Source organism: Nyctibius grandis, chromosome 1, assembly GCF_013368605.1.
Source record: "Nyctibius grandis isolate bNycGra1 chromosome 1, bNycGra1.pri, whole genome shotgun sequence".
Lineage (NCBI taxonomy): Eukaryota > Metazoa > Chordata > Aves > Nyctibiiformes > Nyctibiidae > Nyctibius > Nyctibius grandis.
This window is the reverse complement of record NC_090658.1, coordinates 17,703,954-17,716,989: the sequence shown is the minus strand read 5'-3', so window position 1 is coordinate 17,716,989 and position 13,036 is coordinate 17,703,954.

The following is a 13,036-nucleotide window of genomic DNA, read 5'->3' as shown; positions in this document are numbered from 1 at the left end:
GGGGAGTTTGAGCAGGAGCTGAGCTGGGACTTGACCGTTTGCCCACACACAGCAGCAAAGGGAGCCCCAGGACCCCGAGGCAGCACCTGAGCCGAGGTGGGAGCTCTCACTCTGCCTCCTGTGGCGCGGCAGAGCCCAGGCTGTCGCTCTTCTTATGAAGACGAGCTTCCCTGTCAACAAACCACCCCGTCTGCTCCTCAGCTCCCCCCTGTCCTCCTCTTCCCTTCGTCCATCTGCCACCCCAAGCATTGCTCTTCTTCTACACCTCCCAGGACTGTGTCTCTTTTAAATGGCACCCAAACTCTCTGGCACACAGCTGGAGTCACCAAGCAGAAGCTTCCCTCATGCGGCTTTAAGACTTTTTGAAACAGCTTCTTGAAAAGAAAAAGATAAAAGGAAAAATCATCAAATCTTTCTCCCAGATTTTATTGCCTTCTGAGTGAGACGCTTACACCAAGCAACCTCCACCAGAGCACAGTAAAAGCAACCCCTCTGCCAGGCTCCTGCCAGCCCCCACCAAAGCACCATCTTGCTGAGAAAGCAATAGCACATGAGACAGGGCTGTCCACCAACCTTCTTCACAAACATGCGTGCTTCACTTTGGAAATCTAGCTCCGTGTTGTTAAGCTTGTAATCCCCCCAGGAGCTGTAGAGCTCCGCTGCGGGTTGCCTCCCACAAGGGAATGAGGATTTCTTCTGCTCCAGACCCTGTGTTTCCAAAACTGGAAGCAGGGATGGCTATTTGTGAAGCCAGACCCCTTCTCCAAGAGGACAGCAGGCTCCCCCAGCCAGGTGTACGAGCTCAGCAGGCAAACAGTGTCACGTACCAGGCATAAACAAGGCTGCATAGCAACCACTCCTCTGAAGAAATCTTGAGCGGGAGATGCAAAGAATCTCTTGCCTGCAGGGCTGCCAGGCAGCTCCCTGGGTGCTGCAGCCACAAGCACCCGAGGGACCTCAGCAGCACCCAGAGCCTCAGACAGGGACACACTCTGAACTGCGACGTGCTCCCGGTCCCTCCCTGCCTGCTCGCGACCGCTGCGTGAGAATCATCCCTAAAGCAGTGCACAACATGCAAGCAAACAGCAAAGTATGCATCTGCTGGAGACTTATAAAAGGGAGGGGAAGGTCTCCACCTCCTTTGCTGCAGGATTTGATGACATCTCTGCATGGCAAATTGCTTAGTTAGGCAGTGTGAGCTTGGAGCCCCTCTCTGTTAGATTGGTGTAAATCCATACCAGCCCCATAGAAAGCACCACGTTCAGGCGGGATTAGGGAAAGAGGAGAATTAATTCCTTCAGCTGGGCCTCTCCAATGTGGCATGGCCACTGTCGCTGCAATCTCCACTAAATGCTGCCAAACTGGAATTCTCCACCACCCCCATTACAAATATTTTATACTCTCCCTGGGCTGTGGATAATTATGCAATATGCAATGCAGAAGAGCAGAAATTTAGTTTTGCTACTATGTGTGTTTTGTTGTTGTTATGCTCAGTCAAAAGCTACTTTCAAATGTAAAAATAATAATATTTTCACCATGTCCATGTCTAGTTTGGAAATCTTCCATAACAAGGTCACTGGTGACTCTTTTTATAAACACCCGTGTACACAAAAAGAGCAATTTTGTGCAGAGGTGCAAGGGCTCACATGAGGTTCTGTTAACCATGAGGAACAGCAGCTCAACCTGTCTTTACAATGACGTGGATGGAGAGTGTCCACATAAGTATTATGAGAAAAGGAATTCAGACACTAAGCAGCGAGAGCTGAGCCATTGTACCCAACCTGCAAGCCAACAGATAAGTGGGAACAGTTTTTTAGCTGTAAAAATGTGCAACATAGCAGCTCCTACAGGGGAAAAAATACTACAGAAAACCATCTGCAGGAATTAGCAAACCTTCTCCAACTAGCACAGGCAGCACATGCACCCTGTTGTAATCTGGGGAGGTGACTGTCATCTCACTTGGTAAAAGCAGCAGCAAAGCCAAAGGGAAGCATCTTCCTGTCACTGCCGAGCCACCCCGTTGGTACTGGCGCTGTAGGAGTAGAGGATTCAGCCTTACAATGAGTCACCTTAAACCACGCAATTCTCTCAGCTTCTCCAAGGCTGAGTAATCAGATGCATGAGAAAATAACAACCCTATATATCGCAGAACGGCAGAAAATGAGCTGGCTGCAGCAAATGGGTCTCCAAATGTGTCATGTCCTGCATGAAACAGGAGAATTCTCCCAAAAGGCTTCTCCATTTTGCCACAAACAAGAGGCAGAGGACTGCCCTCAGACTCCAGCACTGCTTTAGACCTTCAGAGACACAAGGAAAATTCTGCCTCAGCCGTGTTGCAGGCTTCAGGCAAGACCTTATCTGCTCCAGCTCCTGCCTGCAAAGCAAGCATAGAAGAAATGCTGCTTGTTCACCTTCCTTCATATTTTCTTTTAAGGCAATAAACCCCTTAAAGTAGGGAATTATCTCTTCCTATACACGTGTGCATCATCTAACAGCTGGTCCAGCCATCAGCTAGGGACGTTACCATAAAATAGCAGTGGCAGCAGCTCTTCAAAGGACTTTCCCCGATACAGTGTTCGGTCGTTCCCTTTAATTAAGGGGCCAGCAATAGCTACCAGCTCAGCTCTAGTGAAAAAGTTAAGCTCCTGGGTGTCTCAAAGTGATGAGCACTTCTACAGGGAAACAGCATCAGCAGCACTGAAAAGTGTGACCCTCATTAAATCACCAAAAGTGACAAAGTAGAGCAAAGATGCTCAGCTGGCCAGACTAAGACCACCCAGGAGCATCTAATGTCCAGTCTCCCTCCCTGAGCACCTGCTTACACTCCCTTTTCTTTTGGATCAGTAATACTGAAGCTGATAGGACAGATTCAGCCAAAGGGCAACTTGAGAGCCCACATGCTTAGCCTTAAAAACAGTAAGCCAAACTTTTATTTCATACTTTCTAAAAGGAAGAAAAAAGTTGCAGCCATAATCAGGGAAGAGAGCACCTTCCCTCCTGAGCCTAATTTGTGTCAGACCCACTTCACCTCCAGCAGCGTCACCCACGTGGCTGTGCTCTTATGTCACCTGCACACCCTGTAATGAGACATTACATTACACGGGGAAGGGGCAGTGTCCACGTGCACGCATGCATCCTGGAAATGAACCTGGTGACAGCTATCACGCTGTTCCTTGAGACGGCCACGGGATAAACCTTGCTACGAGGTCAAACCCTCTCCCTCACCTATCCATAGCACCCCAAGCACCTCCGCCAGTCCCCCCTGACAGAACAGTCCAGTCATCCCTCATAAGTTAACAAAGCAAATTGTCTTGAAATCCCCTTTCTCCAGACATGAAGCATCGCCTCTCTATTTCAACAAACATATCTTGGACTTATTTGGCTGAACCTCCACACTCTGCTTTGAAGCCTCAGGGCACCACTGGCAGGAGCACAGGGCTGAGCAGGGCTTTTCCCCCATCTGCAGCAGGGATGGAAATCTTGCCCCCTTACATGCTTGTATGCAGAAACCCGCTCAGCTATTCCTCTCAGCACATTTTCTTTCACATGGCACACGTGCTGAGCAGTGCAGCCCTTCACGGCAGCCTCCTGGCACACAGGCAGCTTCTTTTTTGTTTGCAGGAACCTCTGCCAGATTGGGAGCCCTTGGGCTTTCCGCATGGCAACCTCATTTGTGCATTGGGCAAGGGCGATCGATACCGCATGGCAACCAAGCCCATGAGGGAAGCGGCCCAAGCGCACAGAGTAAATGTTAATTAGAGCCCAGCAGACAGTTCTGAAGTCAGTGAGCTTATACAGACCTTCTGGTTACGTGACCTAAAGCAGCAGAAGCAGGTTATTAATTTAGCACTGGAGGACACTTTGCAGACTGGTAGGAAAGAGCTGAGTTTCAGTAACAAGTACAAGCCATGCTCCAAGGCCTCCTCCACTGATAAAAATTAATGTGAGCTGAAATACCAACACACAGAAAAGGTGAGTATGAAGGCCTTTAGTTTTTAAAATGTTCATTTTTATCAATCCTGAATCCAGAGTGATAGGAAAAGAGAAAAAACCTGGACAGGCAACAGGAAGAGTACAGATACTGTTGTATCTGCCTTTCTCCATCTGCCTCTGTTTTGCCCAGCCCTGGGGAACATCAAGACCTCCCTGGCTTTTCCTTATTCATTAATCAGTAGAGGCCCAAGATCTTTGAGAGGGATACCACTTTCTACAACCCTTCCTCCACCAAGTGCTGTCATGAAGAGTAAATCAAATTATCCAATGAGTGACAAGAGAAGTGCACAGGGCATGCATCTCAGTACCATGAAAAGCAAGGAGAGAGGAGCTGTTAAGATACAAAAACATGCAAGGTAGAGAAACCTGCACCTTCAGCATCTACATTTTCAGAAATCTCTGTTGCAGTGGAAGACTTCCACAACCCTGTGTGCTGAGGCCAATGCCTGAAACACAAATCTCAGAAAAACAGTGCTTTGGTTTACTTAAAGGAGATGTGTTTTACGAACAAAGCTCATAAAAGAAAATGGGAAAGGAAATTCAACTTTACACTTTAAAGCATAAACTCACAGGCTCAGAAACACTGAGGTCAAGGAAAATCATGACAGTAATACTTTGGACTCATAATTATATTGCAACTTCCTTCTGATGAGCCCAGAGCAGTGTGTGTAGCCACAAGTGGCACTTAACACCTCTTCATGAGGTGACTCAAGCAGTGTTAAAATACACTGGAAAACTGAGGCAGGCAAAAGTACTCCAAACCTCACTTAGGATCTCAGAGTAAATAAACCTCAGTGAGACCAGCAAAACACAGCTTTTCTTGATCTAGTGACAACTCTCTGTGGCAGGGTAACAATTGGGTTTGGGTCAAGTGGAGGAGAAAATGCAGAGGCATTACAAAAAGAAGTCTAAAACAATGTAGGGTTTAAGGGCACTATTCTCATTTACAGAGGTACTGTATTAAGAGCTGCCAGCTAAGCATTATCAGAGCTTTACATGTGGGGATTAGGGGCTTCCAGACTGATGGATAGAGTATCTTGACTACAGTTTGCCAAATTTTTTTGATGAAGAATGCAGTGATTCCACAAAATTGATGTGATCTGTGAAAATGTGCTTGTTTCAACTTTCTGTGAAAACGTAAGTTTTAGACCTGAACATTTGATATTTTTTCTCAAATTCTTCCATGAATTATAAAATTATCTCCATTCTGAGTAACCCTAATTCTATGCAGTGAAAACCTACCTACCACCTACCTCAGACACATTTCCAGATCAGACCTTGATGAGACAAAAGCCTATTTCCAGTGCTTCCTCAATAGAGCAGTGGAGTAGATATTGCTGTACACCTGGAAAGTCATAGAGAATATTTTAACTTCTGTAAGGGTTGTAAAAAGGACTCAGGATGCTTCTTGAACACTCATGACACAAAGAGATTCAGGCAAATAAGGTCCGAGCTGCAAGTGCGCCCTAGAGGACAAGGATGAGGTATCACAGATACTCAAGCACATCACAGCACCAGTCCCCAAAGAGGACCCACAAACTGGAACAGAGACCTCCATGAGGCAGCAGAAAACCAGCCCAGTTTAGGATGCCCAGAGGCCCTCTAACACCCTCTGGTGATCCAGGGCACTGTACACGCACCATGTTTGCTACCTAATTCATTCAGGATCATGTGGTCCTAAACTAAGGCTGCTTGGTTCCCCATGTTGCTAATCTAGTTAACTGCATATTGGCTAATTGCAGACTTTAACACTGCCAAGTGCGGCATCTCGCCGTCTGCTTGCTCTGGCTACCTGAAGAGTCAGCAGCCACGTGAAGCCGCACCTCATCTGGAGACGCAGAGAAACCAGCTGCCAGTGCCTGCTGTCCAGTCCAAGTCTGCATTTCATCTGCTTCACCGTAATAGAACTGTTATTATATAACAGGGGCGAGGGGGGACATGACAAAACCAAAACCTAATCATCACCTCAGGACACCCTTTGCAAACACAAATTCTGGGGGCAAATGTATGCAGGAGAAAAAAAAAAGAAAAAAGGAAAAGACCCTGGTTCTTCCACAGACATGTCAAAAGCAGGGACAGTGAGCCAGTTTGCTAACCCAGTGTATGAAAATACACCTCTCATACTCCTGAGGGTTAGATAGGACTCAAAAGGCCAAAGCCTTCTCCCCAAGTTTACCAGAATTTAGCCCAAATCATTCTGAAAACTGAATCTGGCTCCTATGTTTTTTACCAAATGCCCAGTCTCTTGAACGTCAGCACGGGTACCTGTCTGTTGGAGGCAGATCTGGGCTGGTGCTCCTCTAAGAGGGTGGGCAAAGTCCATTAGCTCCACTAATGCTGCACTATGGACCACAACTACAGAGCAACACGCGGTGCTAACGGCAGCCCTGCTATACCCGCTCTGCTGCATTGAAGTGCAGGGGTTAAAGGCCCCGACGACTCACTTTTAAGTGTTTCAGCGAGCTACTATACACAGTGAGGCAGCTGCACAACATCAAAGCTGCACAAAAAATAAAACACTTTCCCAGAACACCACATTAAAGCCCAGGCAAGAACCACAAATTGAGCCCCAGTGATGCAGAGTTCAGTCCTCAGACTTCAAAATCCCTCTGCTCCTACAGAAAGGTTAGTTGCAGTTGTCCCAAGAGCCCCATTTTCCCCCTCAATACCATTCATTTGCCAAGCAGAAAATCTGTCGGCGCAGTTTGTGGTGCGGGGCTAAGGCTTCAGGACTGCATTTCTGATTTGAAGGACTCACGAAGATTACAAGGAGAGAACGCACAACCTCAAAACCTGTAAAACAACAGGTACGTTCGTGATAACAGAGACAGACCACCACGGAGATGAAGGGTGAAGGTGCAGAGTAGGTGTGTTTAGAAGTCCACGTTTTCCTGCATGTTTTACCCGGCGGCAGCCACCAAACTGTGTTTGGGTTGCTGGACCTACTAAGCCCTCTCAGTACTCGCCAGAGCACAGCGTGGGTCAGACAGTGGCCAGTCCTGAATGCTCCTGGGGGAAAAGTGACACAGAGAAGCAGAGCTGTTTCTTTAAGTCTTAGAAACAGCTGGAAAGATCTTGTTTCATTCATTTCTGAAAGAGAAAAAAAGTGTGATCATTTGGATGGAAAAATGAAAGCAGATGAAAAGATTTGTTTGGGCTATTGAACATCCATGTAATGAAGGTGAGGGAGACTTGGAGAGAGAGACAAGAGAAATTAGGCCTGCAATTCGTTTTACCTGCCATCAACTTTGAAGGGGTCCTGAAAAACCCTTTCAGCTTCCATCAATCCCTGATAAGAGCTTGGCAAAGTGCATACTGCGAGCTGGAGGATACCCAGACTCACAGGCAGGTAACAGCCTGTCTCAAACAGACGGTGACGTAACAGCTTCTTCCTCACTCTCCCATACTGGAGGACGTCGTGACAAAATAAACACAGAGACGAGAAACGATGAGGAAGGACCCCATTTCCTTGTTAACATCTTTCCATTCAAATCCTCTACGGCTCCAGAAATTAGCTGTCTGAGCACTACAGAAAGGAAAAATAGGCACAGGCTGGTGTATTTTTCTTAAAAAAACCTATAAAACCTGCATATTTACAGACCACAATAAATTAATGGAGAAGACTGCAGTGGTAGATGGATATATTCCCCTTTTCACCTTCACTGTTTTAAACAAAACTCTGTGCCTACAGTGGAGAAAAAGTTTTGTATGGCTACCTTGAATTTAACTTCTGTGAATGGGGTGGTGGGTTTGTGTTTTTTTTTGTTTGTTCCACTTATATAGCTGCTCTTGAAATAAAATTGTATAGGATGCAATTCTGCCTCCTTTTCCGTTCACTGAACCTGCTGCTAGGGGAGAAAAATAGTAGGAATTAGAGGACTGAGTCTGACCCCACTGAAATCAAGCAGCCACCATGCCTGGTCTGCAGACGTTTTGAGAAACAGCTGCTCTTCTGAATCGCTTTATCCCTGCCAGTCTTAGATAGAAAATGATTTCCAGCCACTAGCCCACAGCAAATGATAATAATGGATGAAAAATAGCCAAGCTATCATTTACACAAGATGTCAGAAATGAAGTACAGGGGAATTCTGCGAGCACAGCGCATTGGTGGGAGAACCAAGGAGGAACGGCATCGCCCCTGCCCGCTCCAAGGTGGCAGCAGCACGGTGGGAACAACTCATTTAGTAGACAGCTTTTTCATCAAGCTGTTAGCTGTGTGCTGAGCCTTCGGTATGAAGCGGAGTTTGCTCACAAAGAGGCAAACAATGAGTGTATTGAAATGCCATAAATCCCGTGTGGCAGAGCTTGAAGCAATTCAATCCTCCATGCAAAATTAGGCCTGGTGACTGCTCCTAGAAGCAGGCAGGTAATTGAAACATCAGTACATCTAGAAGAGACCATGTGAGTGCCAAAAAGAGGAGAATCTGGGGGCAGGGAGAAAAACGACACGTGGAGCTAGTGCCTGGGTAGAGGTGACTGCTAACCAGTTTGTGGATCCCAAGCCAGCCACTCCTCATGGCCCTGCAACGTAGATCCCACATGGCCTCACCAAGAACAAGGGTCAGCAGCTCAATGGGTGCTGCGTTTTGCAGTGGATATATACCTTCTCATATCCTCTCTGCACTCCAGCTGCAACAGTATGTTCTTCCCTGCATCTTGTTGATGGTCTTGCCCAGCTACACTGCAAGCTTGCTCAGGATGGAGGTCCTTTCTGTGGTGTTTTCCTCAAGAACAAGGGAAGTTCAGCAGGATGCACTTCGCCTCCACCTGCATTTTTCTGCAAGAAACCCTAGGCATTCAGCCACAGATAAGAAAGCATTTTGGTAAACTAGCCAAGTAGGGCTATCCCTTCTTTGCAGATGGGGAAACTGAGGCACAGAACTTGGAAACACAAGTTTTCAGCCTTCATGGTCACTGGTTTCCCATCGCTCAGTCTTGAGATACTTTGGATACCACTGTGATAGCTTCAGCTGCTAAGGAAACAAATCTCTTTTCATACACCTTACTCATACTGTGTCATTCAGTTCCTCATCTGAGTGCAAGCAATTATGTCGGCACTTTCACTATTGTCTTAAACCAAAGCCAGGACTTCACCATCTTTCTCAAACATAAAACTCCATCATCTAGTTAACAACATTTTCTGATACTTTAGCAAAGCCCTTTATAAGACTCGCCATCTGTGAAGAAACGAGAGGACTAAAAGGTGAGCTTCCCGCAGGAAATAGCTTTGTACTCTGCTGTAGGGCATCAAATGCTGCTCAGCATCAACGTAGGCATTTCTTAATGCTGAATTTGATGATTTTTTGAGCAGTTATTGAAAGACAGTGGAGGTTTGCATTGTTTGTACCTAGGAGTAAGGGCCCAAAGAAATGCACTTGAAATCTGGGTCTGACGGCAAGCTTAATACTGTGACAGGCTCTGCTGGAGACTCAGGCAGGGTCATCTTCCTCTCTACAGCTGCCAAAGAGCTCTGGGTCTGTGGGGCAAACATGGACCATGAAATGGTAGTAAATCCTAGGGCTAATTGATTCTGGCTGCTCAAGTTTTTTGTTTTTGTTTGTGGTTTGGTTTTTTTTTAACCATAGGAGCCACAGGAAATCATGAAAAGAGATGACAGTTTAAGTCTTATCTCATTTCCATCAGTGCTAGTAGCAAACCTGTAATTGATTTTAAATGTCAGGGAAAAACCTTCATCACACAGACTAAAAGATGGAATAAAGCTTCTTTATGTAGCCTGTTGTCTGTGCATTTTTTTAAAAGATGCGATAAAAACCTTCACGGGAAATATATTCTTCAATAAAAATACAAATTGTCTCCAAACACATAGTTTGGTTGTCATCTTTTATTTTCCACAGAACAGGTAAAAATGATCAAAACAATTTTCAGCTAAACAGTAGCTGAGATATTCGGAAACATTTGACAAAGCCGTGCAAACTCCTGAAATATGAACAGCTCTCATTTTTATGTCAAAAGGTTGCCTTGTTTCGTTTCCACTAAAAATATATTTTGGCTAATATGCCTAATGCTTTTGTAGGAAGTTTAAACTTATAGAAATTTCCCAGAAAAGCTACAGCTTCCGAGAGGAAGTTCTCGGCCGAGTTTTTTCCTAAAGCAGAGAATGGCCCACTGGGATCTCACTGGTCCCCAAAGAAGCCCTAAGGAGATCCCTGGAGCAGCTGTGGAAGGAACACGGTGCACACAAGACTCACACAACTCATGCAATCCAGATTGGCACAGCGTTCAGCAATGGGGCCTTTCCTGGGATAGACCGAAATGTGCCACTGGTTCAGACAGCAAAGAAGTGAACACAGAGGCTGCCTGCAGAGCCCTGAAGCCTACTGCACTGGGCATTTTAAGGCGAGCCTAACTGTGTGCAATGGAGCAAAACCACGGACCTGTTCCTGTGAGCTCTAACGCGGTCTGTTTGGACTGAACATCTACTAAGGCTCACCCCAAAAGCACTGGTGGACCCTTGCATGGATGGATCCAGGCACCCTTCCCACGCTGGCCAAAAGGCCAACCGCTGTCATTTCAGTAGCTGAGTGGTCTTCCTGCTGTGAAGAGAAGTGCAGCACACCGTTTCTTTGAGGATCAGTGCCACTGGCTACGGGCTGCGTTTTCAGAAGTGTCAGAATTTCGTGTACCAATCCTTACACAAAAAACATACCTTCTACAGAGCCATTGGTGCACCACCACGGGAGACAGGGAAGGAGCTAGCATGCATTAAATCTGTTTTTCACATTCATTTTGCTAGCAATAATAAAGGCTATTATAATCTTGCATTCCCAAATGATCCTTTAAAACAATTTTTGAAACTCAAATGCTAATAAGTAAAATCTGCTCCCGTGCAACTACCCGAGGAGTTCATGTTCCTTTGCCAGAGGGCATTAACCACAAAGCAAATAACCTGTTTGCTGTAAGAATGACAAGAAGGGAACCTACCTTCATCTTTGTTTTTTGTTTACATGCTTCTGTTAGTACCCAAGAAAGTTTAACTTGGGGATGGGGGACATGGCATGGTCAAATCCTCAGGTTTCAGCACTCCCCTGGCCATCCATCACCCTGCGACTTCTCCTCAGCAATTCAGCCCCGAGGCATTAAACTGTCACAGCTCACTAAGAAATTAGACTTGATGACACCTAAGCAGATTCATTAATGCATTAAGCAAACGCAATCTGATTGGTTCCTTTTTTTAGGCGTTTGGCAAGCAATGTGCAAACAAACCTGGAGGATGAAGCTCTCGGGGAGGGCAGGCAGCTTGCCAGTGTTCTTGCTTAAAGGGAGGGAAAGAAAGTGCCAGCTCCACAAAGCCACAATAGAAGAATTTACAACCTACTGCTTGCTTCAGTACAGCAAAAGACAGAAGGCGGCATCCGTTGCTTCTGCCTTCTGGAGAGATGATGCAGTTCCCATACGTGTCATAGCACACAGGGCATTTCAACTGTAAAGACAATGCTGCACTAACCATGACCGAAACAAATCCCAAGGGACCGCCTGGTCCTTGCATGTGGACTGAATGACACAAACCACCTCTAGATTAATCTTCAGGACCTTATAGGGAATATTCTTGTCATCTATGACCACGTGGCTGCTGGCTATGCAGCTGCACTGACTTACGACTTCCATCGTTCACTGCTCTTCTATCCTAATGACACAGCCTAACCAACAAGGCCACCAAACCAAACCAGTGCAAAGGGAGGCAGTTGTTGGTGTCAGGCAGGTATTTTCACTGTTACTTCTGTCACGTCCCACAACACGCACCAGCTGTCACAGGTGGCAAGACTCAAACATCTGTCCTTCCCAGAGACTCACATTTCATTACTGATAAATATCGCTATTGGCCCTGTAATTTGGTAGTTATAGTTTTGCAGGATACTTGAATATGTTATAATTGGCATATCTTCGACTTGTGCAGGCAGCTTGCCCACAGTACTTTCACCTTAGGCTGTGGGCTCATTGGACCTCACAAATTAAGCAGGATCAGGCTGGAAAGATACCTGGAGAAGAATCCTGAAGTGCAACAGGACACAGGACATGCAATTCCGTAAGAAACACACTTCTACGCGATACTACTATACGAACAATTTGGTAAGACATTTTGTGCATGACTGCAAAATGTGTCTTCTTTTTGGGGAGGAAGAGAGGTGTGAGAAAGCAGTAAAATCCAGACCAGTATGGTCTGTACATTAAGTATACATATACTTAAGTATAGAAATATTATCTATGTGATCCTATCAAATAGGATGTAGCTATCTGTATTACACTCAACTAAATTTCCCCTGAGGCACCCACCACATGCATTGCCATTCTTCATTGCGAGGTGGCTGTAAAGCACCTATATGGCAGAGGATAACGCAGCAGTTCCCTACACGGCACAAGAGCAGCCGTATTCTGGGTCAGACTGAGGGTCTGCCTTGACCACAGCTGTCCTTGGCAGTGGGCTGCAGTAGACGATGGGTGAAATGTAACAACAGGCAACCACATAGCAGTGCTTAACTTCCTCTCCAAGTTACTTTAATTTACTAGAACTAAAGCTCTTGATTATTTCTCTGTAATAAACAGAAATGCCAGCCTCGTGGCTCTAGAGAACCTAGCAAGAACAAAACAACACACATGCAACACAGTGCTTATTCCTTCCTCCAATATCCAAGGAGTCTGCACAGCCTGACACTGTGACCATCTCACTATAACAGAGTAATTCCCATTTCTCATCTAGGCTTTGCGCATACAGATACACACACTTACGTGCCACTTCTCCAGGAAAAGGCTACCTAGATTGCCACCAAAGGAAGTGAGGAAACCAGATTTCAGAATCCCTACTGATGATTTCCTAATTTTGTTTTCAAAATCTCTTTCCTTGTTTCTCTCAACACGTACTTAATTCTACCACTGAATATTTCAAGAGATAAGATGCTTTGCTGAAGTTTTAACTTAGCTGCTGGTTCAGGTAATGGCTGATAAAGCTCTCAAGTTTTAAAGCAAAACAGTATCTATTGACACAGATATTTTCTTTGTTGAGAAAACAAGCTTTGGTTGAAACATT